The sequence below is a fragment of the Coffea arabica genome, chromosome 9c (assembly GCF_036785885.1).
Source record: "Coffea arabica cultivar ET-39 chromosome 9c, Coffea Arabica ET-39 HiFi, whole genome shotgun sequence".
Taxonomy (NCBI): domain Eukaryota; kingdom Viridiplantae; phylum Streptophyta; class Magnoliopsida; order Gentianales; family Rubiaceae; genus Coffea; species Coffea arabica.
Genome location: NC_092326.1, coordinates 23,740,495 through 23,756,382, shown reverse-complemented (window position 1 = coordinate 23,756,382; position 15,888 = coordinate 23,740,495).

The following is a 15,888-nucleotide window of genomic DNA, read 5'->3' as shown; positions in this document are numbered from 1 at the left end:
ACGGCAATCAAATAATAAAATATAGAAAACAAAATAAGGAAAAAGGGTCGTGCCTAGTGTCCCTAATTCAGGATAAGGTCGACTCTAACCTAAGGCATTCCTAATATGGATGCATGAGATTTGGCTCACTAATGCATCTAGACTCGATAAGGCTTCGACTTCCAAGCCTTCAGACCTAAAGGCGAAGGGTCATCACTCCCAGGGCCTTCGGTCGGTGGCTCGAATGATCCCTTAGGCATCGCTATGGGGGTAGTGCACACCATCCGCCTACCTAAGGAAATCGATCCTAATCCTACAGGGAGATGTGGGATAGCGCCCACGATAATAAAAGAAAAATAGGGTGACTAAAACTATGCATGCACGTATAGAAGTGCTTCATAGACTAATGCAGTGCAAAGCGTGGGATAAACATAAATAAACCATCCATCCATCAAAATCAATCGTATGCAAATGTGTGAGGGAGTGAGTTAATACGCGCGAAATGCAAAAATCCTAGAAAAAGAAGAAATGTAACCCTAAACATCCAAATGCGATACATGAAAAGGTTAAAAGAAGAAAAAAGTTTGACTAAATCAAATTTACTCAGACTCTCTAAATCCCTAGTGGAGTCGCCAACTGTCGCGCCCCATTTTTTTAATAAAGAAAAATAAAAGATGAGTTTAGAAAAATGGCTTTTGATTGGAAAATGAAATTTTGATTTAAAAAGAAAATGAAGAACATGGGTCTAAATGGGACTTGAAAATGCGACGATTTTGGATCCAAAAATAATAGTTTAAAAAGGGTTTTTGAATAAAAAATCGGAGTCGCCACTTGGTATTGAGTTGAGGTGTACCAAGTCACCAAAAAATGAATTTTTAAAGAAAAAGTAGAAAAACCCCTTTTAAACGACTCCAAGTCTACGAAAATCAGAGAAAAAGATTCGGGAGTCACATTTGAAAAAAGGAAGGCAAGGATAAAAATCCAAGGCACCCTTTCAACCTAACCAAGGCTAATTGCGCGATTTAGTCAAAGATTTTCTTATTTTTAACCTAAAAATTTATCACATTTGGATGTACTATATGAATGCATACACTAGACCTAAGAGGGTATCGGGGGGTTGGAATTTCTCTTCAAAGCTTAATTAGTACTAATCACATTAATTGTGACGTCCAATATGGACTCTTTGAAGAGGTCACGAATAATGCAAAAATATGAGCCTCTAAGAAAAGAAAAGGAAAATAATAATATACAAATATACATGACCTACAGGAATGCATCAGGTCGGGTACGGAGAACTAATGTTCGTGACTCAATTTCCCCTTTTATAGAGGGAATACGAGCGTGCTAAGGCTAAAAAGCCAAACTCGTCCATATCCCATATTCAAGGGATTTTTACTATCTAACCAAGCAAACGATCTAACCTAATTCTAATGCTTAGATGAAATGCAAGTCTAATGTCATGTTTCATACAAAGGGATAAGTAATATACATATAAGGGAAAATATGGGGGAAGGGATATACGTATAAGGAGGGATGTCATGCAAAAAATGATAAAAGACCCTAAAAAGTTAAAATATGCATGAGATAAAATGATTTTATCACACAATCATGATCTAACGTGCGGATGGTTTCTAAGGGTCTAGCGTTGGACTAGCCTTTAACTAACGTTCTCTCACAAGCATTGGACTTGTAAGAGCTCGAATGGAAGACCATGACTAGCATTGGACTAGCCACGGTAACGTACATTCCATCCACATAATCAGATATAATACTAAAGCAAATAGGCATGCAAAACACATAGTTTCACATAGCATGTAACACATAAGCATGCTTGTCTAGATGCAGAATCCTAGAGAAAGCGATTAAACACATAGACATATGGGCACACACAAACACATAGCACACAAGCCCTGTCTATTACAAAAGGGGATGCCTACTACAATCTAAAGGGGGAAGAAATGAATAAATAAAATAAAAACCTAACTATTACAACTTTGGCATTTGAATGCTCCTTAAATAGTTATATTAGAATAAACCCACAAAATTAAAATAAATAAGTAAAGAAATAAACAAATGAAAATAAAATAAAACATTCAAAATCATGCAATTACACACATAAAACACATAAAAACAATAAGATCAAATAAAAATGAAAAAATAAAGAATAGAGTTTACCTCCTTTCGACTTGGAGCCCTAAGGAAATGGAATTACTCTCTTATTTATCCTTCAAAAATAAAGAAATGGTCAAGGCACTACTTTAATTAACAAACAATCATAAAAGATAAAAAATGAATCGTGAAATTTGTAAGGCCCAAAGACAACCTAAGAGGGGGTGAATTATGTTGATTAAAATTTTAATCAAATTTATGCACTTTTTCTTTAATAAAAATTTACCTTCTTTTGTAGTAATGATCAATCAAGTAGATTAGAAGAGAGAGCAATGTTGATTAGAAAAAAAAAAGTATAGATAAGTAATGAAAATTTTATTAAACAAAAAGAATAAGATAGAATATCAAACCGATTGTCCACCAAACTTTCCTCAAACTTGAAGACCAATCACTAGGTTGAGCAACTTCTCTTTGATGAAAGATGATCAACTAGATGTACAATGGAGGGAGCACTTCCTCCTTGCCCTAAGCTTCACTTAGTCAAGTTAAGAAGTTTTACAATCACTCAGATAACCTCAACAAAGCTACACTAATGAAACTTTCAACCACAAGAGAAATGCTCACAAGAAATTCACACCACTTGGAGAACAAATCTAGCTTTGGAGACTATTTTCTAGCTAAAATATCTCTTGAGATCTTGTAAACAAAGTGTTCAAAAGTCTCTTCTTGGTTCAGAACAGTTTGTATTTAAAGGGGACCAAAAATGGGCTTCATTAATGCTTCCAACGGATAGAAGCAGATGAAGAGTCAGCTAGCCGTTGGGGCTGTCGGACGTCCGACGACCAAATCATCGTCCGAACCTATCGTCCGAAAACAGCCAAGTTGTAGTTCGGACGTCCGATAGCATCAGCGTCCGATCGTCGTCAGAGAGTTGGCAAGTCTTTTTGGAATTTTTCGGACGTCCGACGCAGTTGATGTGCGTCCGAGGCGTGCGTCCGATCCTTCCGGACGTCCGACGATTTCTTATGAGCGTCCGACAGAGCTTCCTTCTTGATGTTCTTTATCCTTTTGGACGTCCGACAGATTCCTTCGGACGTCTGACATGAGTGTCCTGTTTTTGCTTCTTCTTTTGGTTGATTTTCATTTCTTGACATATTCGTAGCTGATTCTTTGATAGGCAAAAAACACTTATATTTGAAGAGAGTTAGATAAACATTTCAAAGTACTTGTGATCATCAAAACCAAGAATAACATTCTCCCCCTTTTTGATGATGACAAAACAATGATTTGAAATGAGATTTGATGATTGCAATATAAGCTCCCCCTTTCTCAATTGACAAAAACTCCCCCTTACTTAGTGGATCATAGAGCAAAAATTTGAAAAACTTCCCCTCACTTGGCTACCCTACCGAATTAATCAATTATCCAAAAACATAACAATTAAGCAACCAACATCCAACATTTTACCAATTCAATCCATCAGCCAATTCAATTTCGATTAAATCATCAATCAATCCAATCCAGTCCTCTCCCCCTTTTTGTCATCACAAAAGGCCAATCAATCACATATATCACGGAGAACCTAGGTCTAAACGTTCATCACATCCACACATTCATCATTCAAAATACTTAAACATCCATCCACATATCCATAACCATTACAGCCATAATCATCCATCAAAAAGTACTAAACAAACACAACATAAACATAAGCATTACATCTACATATCCATTGTTGAACACCACAAACACTAGAAACACATGAAATAGTCAAACAAAATGCAAATGACCCTATGTGATCCTAAATGGTGAACTAGGTGGATCCAAGTGTCCTTCGAGAGAGCTGATATTGGGAGAGGTCCTCCTCTTCAGTTTCTTCATCATCTTCAGCAGCTTCTTCAACTGGTACCTTGCCTTTATCTGATGTGGAAGGGCCATGAGGAGTCACGGGAGTTGATGAGCTCGGGTCTGGAATTGATGAACTTGGATCAGTGGGGCGTGGCTCTTTGCCATGGGAAACTTCCTCAACCACAGGTGGGGGAAAAAGAAAGTTCTTTTTGTCTAGGTAGGCTGTTTGTTGCTCAGAGGACATGGTGAGCATTAGACCATGTTCCAGAAGAAGAACATGCTGTTTGAGTTCACGAAGGAGCTCAATCACTTCATCATTGGAGGAGGAAGATGCCTTAGTGGCAGACTTCCTGGGATGAATGGGAGAGAGTGCAACAAATGAAGGAGTGTGTAGTGGATCATGTGCAGCCTTAGACCTGGTTCACTAGATGATGCCCCCTTATAAGCCCATAGATTATCCTTAAAGACAAGATTTTTTCTTTCAAAATATCCTTTGGTAAAGGCATAAGAAGATGCTTCTTTGGGACAAACACCTAAAATTGGTACTTTGTAAAACTCAAAAATCTTTTGAAGAAATTTTTCATAAGATAATTTTCTGTGAGAATCAGTAGAATAGCGAAGTAAAAATTTGCACATGACAAAACCAAAATCAATACGAATCTTTTCTCGAAAACAGTAAAAGAGATACAACTCCATTTTGTTTGCATCTGTTCTATGGCCATCAGTAGGCACAAGCAGGTTTGAAATGATTGAAAAGGCAATTAGATTTACAGGGACAAGATCATTCAGTTTAGCATCGGCAGGGGCAGAAAAACTTCTTTTAAAATAAGTCAACATCTTAGCCCCATCAAAATGATTATCAGCAGTAGGATGCTCTTCATAGGAAAAGAAATTTGCAATTTTACTCTTGCATCCAGGTTCAATAGTAATTTTTAAAATATCATTCACAATTTCAGAATCAAAGACTAAGTCTACCCCATTAACCCTGGACATAATCTCAGTTTGGTCAGTGCCTTTCCTAAGATTGGCAAAGAATTGAAACAGCATTTCAGGATAATAGACATTAGGCATAGAAATGAGATGTGACCATTTCTGGAAAGCAAACAGACTCAGAATGGATTCTAAACCTATTTGGCGAAATTCAGAAGAATTTACGGTGCGTTGAGGGATGACACCTTTCTAGGATATCCAGGAGTGTTTGTTTTTTGCAGCATCATCAAAGAATGTAGGGATTGTGGTTGATTTTGGAGGCGGTTGAGATGAGGTTCCCTGTCTAGATTCAGGCTGAGGGGTGGGTTGTGGTGTAGGCTGTGACATTTGACCCTTTACAGCTCCCCTCTTGACGCGTTTGGATGATCGTTTGACCGTAGGAACATCAACATCCTCATCCCTGAGTGGATGCTTGCGTCCGACAGTGACCTTCCCTCCTCTTAGATTCACCATTGTGCGAAATGTGTGGAATGAAGGATGCAAATGATGCACACAGTAGTATGGAAGTGAATCACACAGAAATTTTGGGACAAAAAGGCCTTGAAGAAGATTGGATAGAGCGGTTATGAGAAAATAGGGGTTTGAGGAAAATTTGGGAATTTGCGAAATGTTATGCGATTCGGTGAAATGATCAGGAGAAACGAATCACAATCGATCAGGAGAAGTTTTGGTTGAGTCAATTTGGGAATGAGAGCTTCAGAATGGTACGAATTTGAGAGTGAGAAATGAGAGAGTTTTCGTCCGAGAGAAAATAGAAGAAGAAGAGTTTGAAGCAAATGAGAAAGAAAGTTACTTTAAAAAGTGAACCGTTGCACTGTCGGACGGCCGAACGTAGTCGTGCGTCCGACAGTTTCGTGCGAACAGGTGCATTCTGGAAAAAATAGCTGAAGAACATTATCGGACGTCCGTTCATCTTCTTTCGGACGTCCGAAGGTTTTGAAAAATTTTAAGATGATTTTTCGATTATCGCTAATTTTGATCTTAGATGAGTGAACTGATCTAATGGCAAAGCTTTTGTAAAAATATCAGCAAATTGATCTTTAGAACAAACATAATTTACACATACTTTACCTTTTTGAACAAGATCGCGAATAAAGTGGTGCTTTATATCTATATGCTTTGTTCTAGAATGTTGAATTGGATTTTTGGTCAAATTGATCTAGAATATAGGCATGCAGTCATATGACAATCTAAAATCATTCAAGGTATGCTTCATCCATAAAAGTTGAGCACAACATGCACTAGCGGCAATATATTTCGCTTCGATTGTAGACAAAGAGATTGCATTTTGTTTCTTGCTAAACCAAGAGACTAAGCAATTACCAAGAAAGTGACAAGTTCCACTAGTACTCTTTTTATCCACACGACAACCTCCAAAATCAGCATCCGAATATCCATATAGTGCAAACTCACTAGATCTAGCATACCAAAGACCATAGTCTAATGTACCTTTCAAATACCTAAAAATCCTTTTAACAGCATTCAAATGTGATTCTTTTGGACAAAATTGAAATCTAGCACACAAGCAAACAGCAAACATAATATCGGGTCTACTTGCGGTTAAATAAAGTAAGCTTCCAATCGTACCTCTATAGTGCTTTTCATCCACATGTTTACCTTCTTCATCTTGGTCAAGTTTTGTTGAAGTGCACATTGGAGTTCCAACTTGCTTTGAGTCCTCCATGCCAAATCTTTTCAGCAATTCCTTAGTGTATTTTGCTTGATTTATGAAAATGTCCTCTATGGCTTGATGTATTTGAAGTCCAAGGAAGAAATTTAATTCTCCCATCATACTCATTTCAAATTCACTTTGCATAATGGTGGAAAAATCCTTGCATAGATACTCATTAGTAGCACCAAAAAAAAATATCATCTACATATATTTGCACAATAAGAAGATCATCTACATATATTAGCATTGTGTCTAACTACCCACATGCATTTCCCTCCTTTGTTCAGATTTCTTTTCATATAACAATCTCATTTCAAATGCCCTTTTTGACAACAAAAATCACACATAATGGAAGAGTCCTTAACATGTAACGGTTTGACATATCTCAATCCACTTCTTCTATATGTTGTGAAACCATGTGCATTTTTGTTGTGTGCTAATGTTCTTTGATGAGCAGTAAAAAAGGTAGATGACATGTTTTTTTTGAGAAAATCTTGCTTTCTTGCTTTCAAAGTCTCATCCAAGTTGTCCATTCTTTTCTTCGAATCACCATGTCTTTCCTTCAGTATTTCACAAATACTTGTCTTTCTATCAAACTCATTTTGAACATCAAATCCGGCTCTTACATGACATTCATTGTCAGTCTTTAGTTGTTTATTTTGTTGAAGAAGACTTACATTTTCATGAATGAGAAAAGCAATTTTCTGTTTTAGCTACTTGTTTTTATCATAAGATTCCTTCAAGGCATTATGCAGTTTTTCAACAAAGGATTCAAGATCATCATCTTCTTCATCATCACTTTCAGATTGAGAGTGTATGGAATTTACCTCATTATCTCCAATAGCCATGAAGGCCATTTGAGCTGATTCTTTCTCTTCTTCAACTTCCCCTTCGGAGTTGCATTCATTCCAAGTAATCTGGAAGTTGTTGAATCTTGGCTTTCGATCAGCTTTTTCATCTTTCATTTTCTTCATGGGGCATTCGTTTGCATAATGTCCAGACTGTCCACATTCATAGTATTTGTCCACTTGCTTCTTGTTGAATTCTTGTTTTCCTTTGTTCCTTGCATTTGATGAATAATTTTGAAATTGATTGCTAGGTCCTCCCCTGCTAAACTTCCGTTTATTCAAGATTGTCTTGAAGCCTCTTGTGATAAGAGCAAGATCATTATCATCACCATCCGAGTCTTCATCATCCAAGTGAGCTGGATCATCTTCACCTTGAGTAGTCTTTAGAGCAATGTTTCTCTTTGCTCTAGCATCCTCTTCCTCCTGCACTTTAGATTTCAACTTCAACTCATAAGAGGTTAGTGAGTTAATGAGAGATTCAATAGGCACAGAATTTAAATCCATAGCCTCTTCTATTGCCGTCACTTTATTTTCCCATTCTTTGCCTAATGTATTGAGAATTTTCTTATTCTTCTCTCCCAAGGTGTACTCTTTGCCCAACACCTCGAGATCTTTGATCAAGTCATTGAACCTGCAATACATTTTGTCAATATCCTCAAGAGATTCAATTTTAAATGATTCATACTTTGTGACCAAGATAGCCTTTTTCTGTTCTCTCACGCTGTCACCACCCTCATGGATTTCTCTTAGCTTATCCCACATTTCTTTTGCCGATTTACAGCCTTTTACTCTAATTGATTCATTTGAATCTAAGGCACTATAAAGAACATTCATGGCTTTGGCATTCAATGTGAGTGTAGACACCAAATTTTGGTGTAATTTCATTTACTATTTATTTTTTTTAGTTTGTGCTTGTTTTATTCACTTTTTAGTTTTAGTTTTTTATGTTGTTATTGTTTTTTAAGTTTTTAGCATAGAATTTCTCGAAATGAAAAGAAAAAAATGAAAAGTTGAAAAATGAAAAAAAGGGAAAAAGAAGAAAAGGAAAAAAGGAAAATCTTAGCTTTTTATTTTATCTGTTGGTTATTTTTGTACATTTTTATTTAAGTTTAAGTTGGTTTGAATTATTATTATTTTTATTGTGATTTAAATTAAGTGTTAAAAAAAAAAAACGGTGCTAGTCACGGCAAGCTGCAATTTTTGCAGCTTGCAAAGGAGGACCTGTGCAGCCCTTAGCTGCAAATATGATGGAATGTTTGAGGGTTTAGGGTTGTGGTTTCTGGATATAAAAGGGAAGAGAAAACAGGCAGCCGCAAGGCAAGGGATTGGGGGGAGCAACGGCAAAAAGAAAAAACAGTGCAGGAAGGAGAGAAAGCTAAAGAAAGAAAAAAGGCCGAGAGAGGTTAAGGAGAGAGTTTTGGCAACGGCGAGAGGTTCTGGGACGGCAAAGGAAAAGAACAAAAGAAAAACTGAGAAGAGCAAGAAAGGGGTCGGCTGTGAAAGAACAGAAACCAGGGGAGAATAAAAAGAGTAAAATCAGGTTTGACGGCAAAAGGCGGAGAGAGTTGGTGAGCTAAAGATATGAGGAAAACAGGCTGAGGAAAGACAAAGGTTACGGGGAAGGCTACGAGGTTTCTGAGGAGAAAAATTCTGAGTTTGGTCACAGGGGTTTGAGAGGGTTTGACGGAAGAAAAAGAGAGATTTCGGGAGAGAGTGAACGAGATCGGCAGCAAGGAAGGAAAAGTTGCAGTAGCCATTGAAGTTGAGCTTCCATCATCGTCATTTCAGCCCCCATTGCCTTCGGCAGATCTACACCAAGGTACTTCAATCACAAACTCACGCCAAGATTAGATTTTTCTGTCATTAATGCTCGATTTACGATTGATGAACGCATGGACCATAGTTTGGGAGTCTTCGGTGGTGTTTCTTTTATCATGAGTTCAAGATGTCTTTGTTTGAATTTTCATGGCCTATTGTTCATGACAAGCAAGCCCAGCAAATTGTAGTTTTTCTTTCCTTTATCAGATTTACATGACTTTCCAATCTGTTTTGTTTTTTAAAGATGCTTACGTTTTGGGTTTTAGCCGAAAGTAGATTAATGAAAGTTTTCAACTTTGAATGATTTCTGTTAAGTTTGTTTTGGGCATGAACTGATCTGTGGTTGGGCTCTGTTTAATGATGATCATGGAGGGGGTTTAGAGGTTCAGTTTTAATGCTGGTGTCATGAATTGTTGTTTGAGTTTGTGGCTGCTATTTGTATGATGAATAAGAGCAAAACCAGAAAATAGCACGCAATTTCTGAAACTTTGTTCGCTGGTCGTCACTTTCATCATTTTGTATGTCCATAGTAATGCATGTGAGTTGCACGTTTTTGCTGGGTTGGGGACGGATGCAACATGTTTGTATGGGGGCAGTGAGTTTGACATCCATGGCGAATTTTTTTGTTTTTGAACAAATTTAGCAGGTTGCAAGTTCACCCGCGCGTTTCCCTTTGCTGTTTTTCTTGTCTGTGTTGTGATTAATGCTTACTGGATATGGTTTTTGAGTTAGACAGTAGTAGGGGTAATGTTTGGTAATCTTATTCCTTCAGTCCAAACCTTCGTTGTCTAGGTTGTTCCTTGCATTTGGACTACATCAGAAAACACGAAAGTGAGTTTTTGTTTTTTTAAAATAAAAAACGCAGCACAGCTTGGGCTGAGTTGCATGAACTTTTGGGGGCGTTTTTGCTCCTTTTGTTGCATGTTCGGCTGTGATATGTTAACCAAAGTGTTTAGTTGTTAAATGGTGATTGAGTGATGGTCTTTGCTGGCTTTTGTTTGAAGTCTTATATGAAACCTGCATTTGAAAGCTTAAAGTTGCGGGAAAATTTTGGATGAATGTACAGCAGCCTGCCGAAACCAATTTTGCAGAACTTTATTCTTTCGTTTGATTCTTTCTTTTGGCTCTGAGCTCTAACATTTTTTCTAGATAACAATTCAATCATGTTTTTTCTTGTTTGGCTTGCATGAATGTGTCTAAATGGCATAAGGAGACTGCATGAGAATGGTTGTGGACGAATAGAAAATTTTCTGTTTTAGTTGCAGAGGTTTTGTTTCTAGCTAACTTGCATGGAAAAATTCTAAGTTTTGCTTTGCCATGAGGTGCTTGGTTATGTTTTGATTGGAGTTGGTTCAAAGTTTTGTTTGTTGAAGGTTTGAAATGAAACTTGCGTGTGAAATGGAAGCTACTGCTGCATTTTTTGGATTGCCGAAGGCTTCATGGTTTGCTGCAATTTGAGTGCAGAATTCTTCTACGTGATTGCATGATTTTTGCATGAAAATAACTTTAGAAATTGCATTTTGACCCCCCAAGTCCCTTTTTGTTCTACTAAGGCCTAAGTAATTGGAACATTTAATCAATTTGATCCCTCTAAGTTTCTCTGTGTGCCACAAAAGCCCAAGCATGTTTTAGTATCTTGCAATTAAGTCCTAAAATCATTGCAACCTCAATCATTGCTTGGCTCTTTCTTTATTTTTGGAATCTTTGAAGTGCTTAAACTATTTATTTGGACTTGAATATTTGAACAATGCTTGCTTTTGGGTCCTTAGTAAATGCTATACTTGGGATTTGAATAGGTCATTCCGATTTCTTGGTCTTTAATTAACTCTTGACTCCATGAAGTTGAAATTGAGGAATGATTTGCTGATTTTGGTGGGTTTAGTTTGTTTATTTACATTCTATCATTAAATTGGTGCATTAATACTTTGTTTGATGGTTTTAGCCCAAATTAGGACCTTTTTTACTAGCTTCAAGAACGAGGGAGGTATAACTTTCTTTTATCCTTTTTGTCTCTCCCTATGTGGACCAATGTGCTAATTGAAATTTGCATGTCTACTTGCTTTCCTAGCCGCTCCTTATTTCCTTTCATTTATTTCATTTACTTTTGATTTTTATTAATGGGGTATGTGTACACCTCTTGGTTTGTAATAGATAGGGCGTAGCAAGTAATTTGGTCCATTTTCCCTCTCCCTTTTATTTTAGTTAGCAAATGTAATGATTGCATGCCTATGTGTTATATGTTAAATGCTTTATTAGGCTCTTGCATCTAGTCGAGCATGCTAAGTGTTATGTGCTATATGTTTATGAGTGTTTGGCATGTCTACTCGCTTTCCATAGCCTGAATGAATGTGATGGATGAATGGACGTTTCCACTAGTCCAACGCTAGTCGGAATTCATAGAATGGGCTAGTCCAACGCTAGACCCTTAGGGATTTCCCCTCGTTAGTACATGTTTGCATGTTCATTGCATGTCATGCATTTTTTAGTTTTATCATTTTGCATGCCCCTCGAACCCCTTTTCCCTCCATTTTAGGATTTTTGCATTTCATGCTAGTTATAGGGTTCATTTGCTTGAGAGTCCCCTTAAATATGGGATATAGACGAGTGTGGCTTTTTCTAAGCCTTAGCACGCTTGTATTCCCTCTATAAAAGGGTAAATTGAGTCACGATTTAGGTCTCCCCGTCCCAATATGCATGCATTCCCTAGGCTCATGCATTCTAAATCCACTCTATCATTACACTTTCACTTTTCCTCCCATTTGCACACGTACACCTTTTATCCCTTCACTTGCACACGAACACTTTTGTCCCATTTTGCACACGTGCACCTTTATGTTTCTTCACTTGCACACGAATACTTTTATCATCACTTGCACACATGCACTTCATATTATCATTTCACATACCGTACCTTGCCCACTCACTTGCACATTTTCATTTACATATTTATTGTTTTTATTACTTTTTCAAACTCATGTCCTCACATTGCATACATGCATTCCATTCATTCGCATCCCACTCGCATTATTCGTGACCTCTTCAAAAGATCATTATTGGGCTTCACAATTAATGTGATTGGCACCACTCAACCTTCGAAGAGAAATTTCCCCCAATACCCCTAGGTCTAGGGTTTGCATTCATGTAGTGCATCCAAATGTAATAAATTCTTTGGTTAAAATAAGAAAAACTTTGATTAAATCACGCAACTAGCCTTGGCTAGGTCGAAGGGGTGCCTTGGATTTTTATCCTTGCCTTCCCCTTCGTCAAATGTGACTCCCGAACCTTTTTTCGTTGGTTTACGTGGACTAGGAGTCGTTTAAAAGGGGTTTCTTACTACTCTTTCCCATTTTTCTTTAAAAAATTCATTTTTAGGTGACTTGGTACACCTTAACTCATTACCAAGTGGCGACTCCGTATTTTTCAAAAAACCCTTTTTAAACTATAATTTTGGGTCAAATCGTCGCATTCTCAAACCCCCATTTTGACCCACTTTTCTTTTAAATCAAAATTCATTTTTTTAATCACAAAAGTACATTCATTTTAAACCATTTATTTATTTATCAAAAAATGGGGCGCGACAGTGAGATTATTCCTATCTTGAGCATTCATTTCAACTCTCGTTTTTGGCCGAAGCAAACCTGTATCTGCATCAAGAAAGTTAGCTTCATGCGGTCCTTCACTCACAATAAATCACAGCTCAATATCAATAGATTGCAAAAAGATAATCATCCTTTCTTTCCAACTAATATAATTGGAGCCACTAAACATGGGAGGCCTAGTAACAGATTGTCCCTCAACAAACATAGCATGACTGGTTGTCATCTTTACTCCAAGCCGCTTGAGCTTAATGTCTAGGAGACCAAGCTCTGATACCAATTGTAAGGCCCAAAGATAACCTAAGAGGGGGGATGAATTAGGTTGATTAAAATTTTAATCAAATTTATGCACTTTTTCTTTAATAAAAATTTACCTTCTTTTGTAGTAATGCTCGGACTCTCAAATGTCCCCAGTGGAGTCGCCAGCTGTCGCGCCCCATTTTTTGATAAATAAAATAAATGGTTTAAAAAATGTATTTTTTGATTAAATTTGTGATTGGAAAATGAATTGTGATTTAAAAGAAAAGTGGGTCTAAATGGGGATTTGAGAATGCGATGATTTGACCCAAAATTATAGATTAAAAAGGGTTTTTTGAAATAAAAAATTGGAGTCGCCACTTGGTAATGAGTTAAGGTGTACCAAATCACCTAAAAATGAATTTTTAAAGAAAAAAATAGGAAAAAGTAGTAAGAAACCCCTTTTAAACGACTCCTATTCCACGTAAACCAAAGGAAAAAAAGTTCGGGAGTCACATTTGACAAAGGGGAAGGCAAGGATAAAATCCAAGGCACCCCTTTGACCTAGCCAGAGCTAGTTGCATGATTTAATCAAAAATTTTCTTGTTTTAACCAAAGAATTTATTACATTTGGATGCACTACATGAATGCAAACCCTAGACCTAGGGTATTGGGGGAAATTTCTCTTCAAAGGTTGAGTGGTGCCAATCACATTAATTGTGAAGCCCAATAACGATCCTTTGAAGAAGTCACGAATAATGCGAGTGGGATGCAAATGAATGGAATGCATGTATGTAATGTGAGGACATGAGTTTGAAAAAGTAATAAAAGACAATAAATATGTAAATGAAAATGTGCACGTGAGTGGGCAAGGTACGGTATGTGAAGTGCATGTGTGCAAGTGATGATAAAAGTGTTCGTGTGCAAGTGAAGAAACATAAAGGTGCACGTGTGCAAAATGGGAGGAAAAATAAAAGTGTGATGAGGGTATAAAATGGTAGAGTGGATTTAAAAATGCATGAGCCTAGGGAATTCATGCATATTGGGTACGGGGAGACCTAAATCGTGACTCAATTTGCCCTTTTATAGAGGGAATACAAGCGTGCTAAGGCTTAAAAAAAGCCACACTCGTCTATATCCCATATTTAAGGGGACTCTTAAGCAAATGAACCCTATAACTAGCATGAAATGCAAAAATCCTAAAATGGAGGGAAAAGGGGTTCGAGGGGCATGCAAAATGATAAAACTAAAAAGAATGCATGACAGGTAATGAACATACAAACATGTACTAACGAGGGGAAATTCCTAAGGGTCTAGCATTGGACTAGCCCATTCTATGAATTCCGACTAGCGTTGGACTAGTGGAAACGTACATTCATCCATCATATTCATTCACGCTATGGAAAGCGAGTAGACATGCCAAACACTTATAAACACATAGCACATAACATTTAGCATGCTCGACTAAATGCAAGGCCCTAACAAAGCAAATTAACACGTAGCAACTAAGCATGCAAAACACATAAGACAATTAAAGCCCTAACTATTACATTTGCTAGCTAGGCACATGATTTCGATAGGTCTTCATTGAATGCTCCTCCAAGCTCTATCTATTACATTAGGGAGACCCTACTACAATCTAAAAGGGGGAAAAGGAATAAAATAATTAAATCCCTAACTATTACAAGCCAAGAGGTGTACACATACCCCATAAAGAATAACTTAAATAAAGCAAAAGTAAATGACATAAATAAAAGAAATTAAAGAAAGGCTAGGAGAGCAAAGTAGACATGTATTTCTCACGTAGCACGTTGGTTCACATAGGAGAGACAAAAAAGATAAAAGAAGTTATACCTCCCTTGAGTTGATGCCTTAAATGGAGTGAAATCACTTATTCGTCCTCCAAAATAAAAGAAATGGTCAAGGTACCAATTTATTTGGAAAAATTAAAGAAAATGTACAAACACAAGTTCAATTGATCATAAAACCTTTAAAATTGTGACTTAAGTGTAATTTAAGCAAAGCATGGTAGCTAATTAAAGCAAACAAATAATGAAGTTGCAAAAATTAAAACTATCGAGGACCAAATTGATGAAATTATTCAATTGATTGGGTTCTAGTGGAACAAGGGGAGACTTGGGAGGTTAAAGTGTAAATTTTAAAAAATGATTTCATGCAATCTTCATGCAAATGACGTGAGAAACACATTCTGCAGCAGAAATTTCAGCACAACTACGAAGCTTTAGACAACTGAGAATGAATCAAGTATTTTCCAACCAAAACTCAAAGCTTTACACTAGGAAACAACTACAACACTATCATAATCCAAACAAACAACAAGCATAGAAGGAAATCATGCAAATTCTAGGAAACTTTCGTACAAGCTCATGAAGAAACCTTCGGCAAATTTCTGTTGCAAAAATGCAGCTAGAATCCATATAGATTTCTTACGAAAAGAAACCAACAAACTCATTATTTGTCAACCAAAAACATATAAATCTACAAATCACCACTCTTAGCATAACTCAAGTACAAGATTAACAGCAAATCAGGAGGCTAAAGCTTGTGAGTGTTTGCGGAAAAGAAAAGAAAACAAAACGGGTTGCGGCAGCCTCTGCTCTGCTGCAAATTCTGCAGCCAACCCATTTATGTCTTCCTTAACCAGTTCAATGGTATTCATGCAAAGCAACACAACTCTGGACACTTCCTAAACTGAACAGAAATAGCCATGGTAGTTCAAAACAAACAACGACCAAAAGAAGGAAAATGCAGTCTAGCCGAATTGATAAAA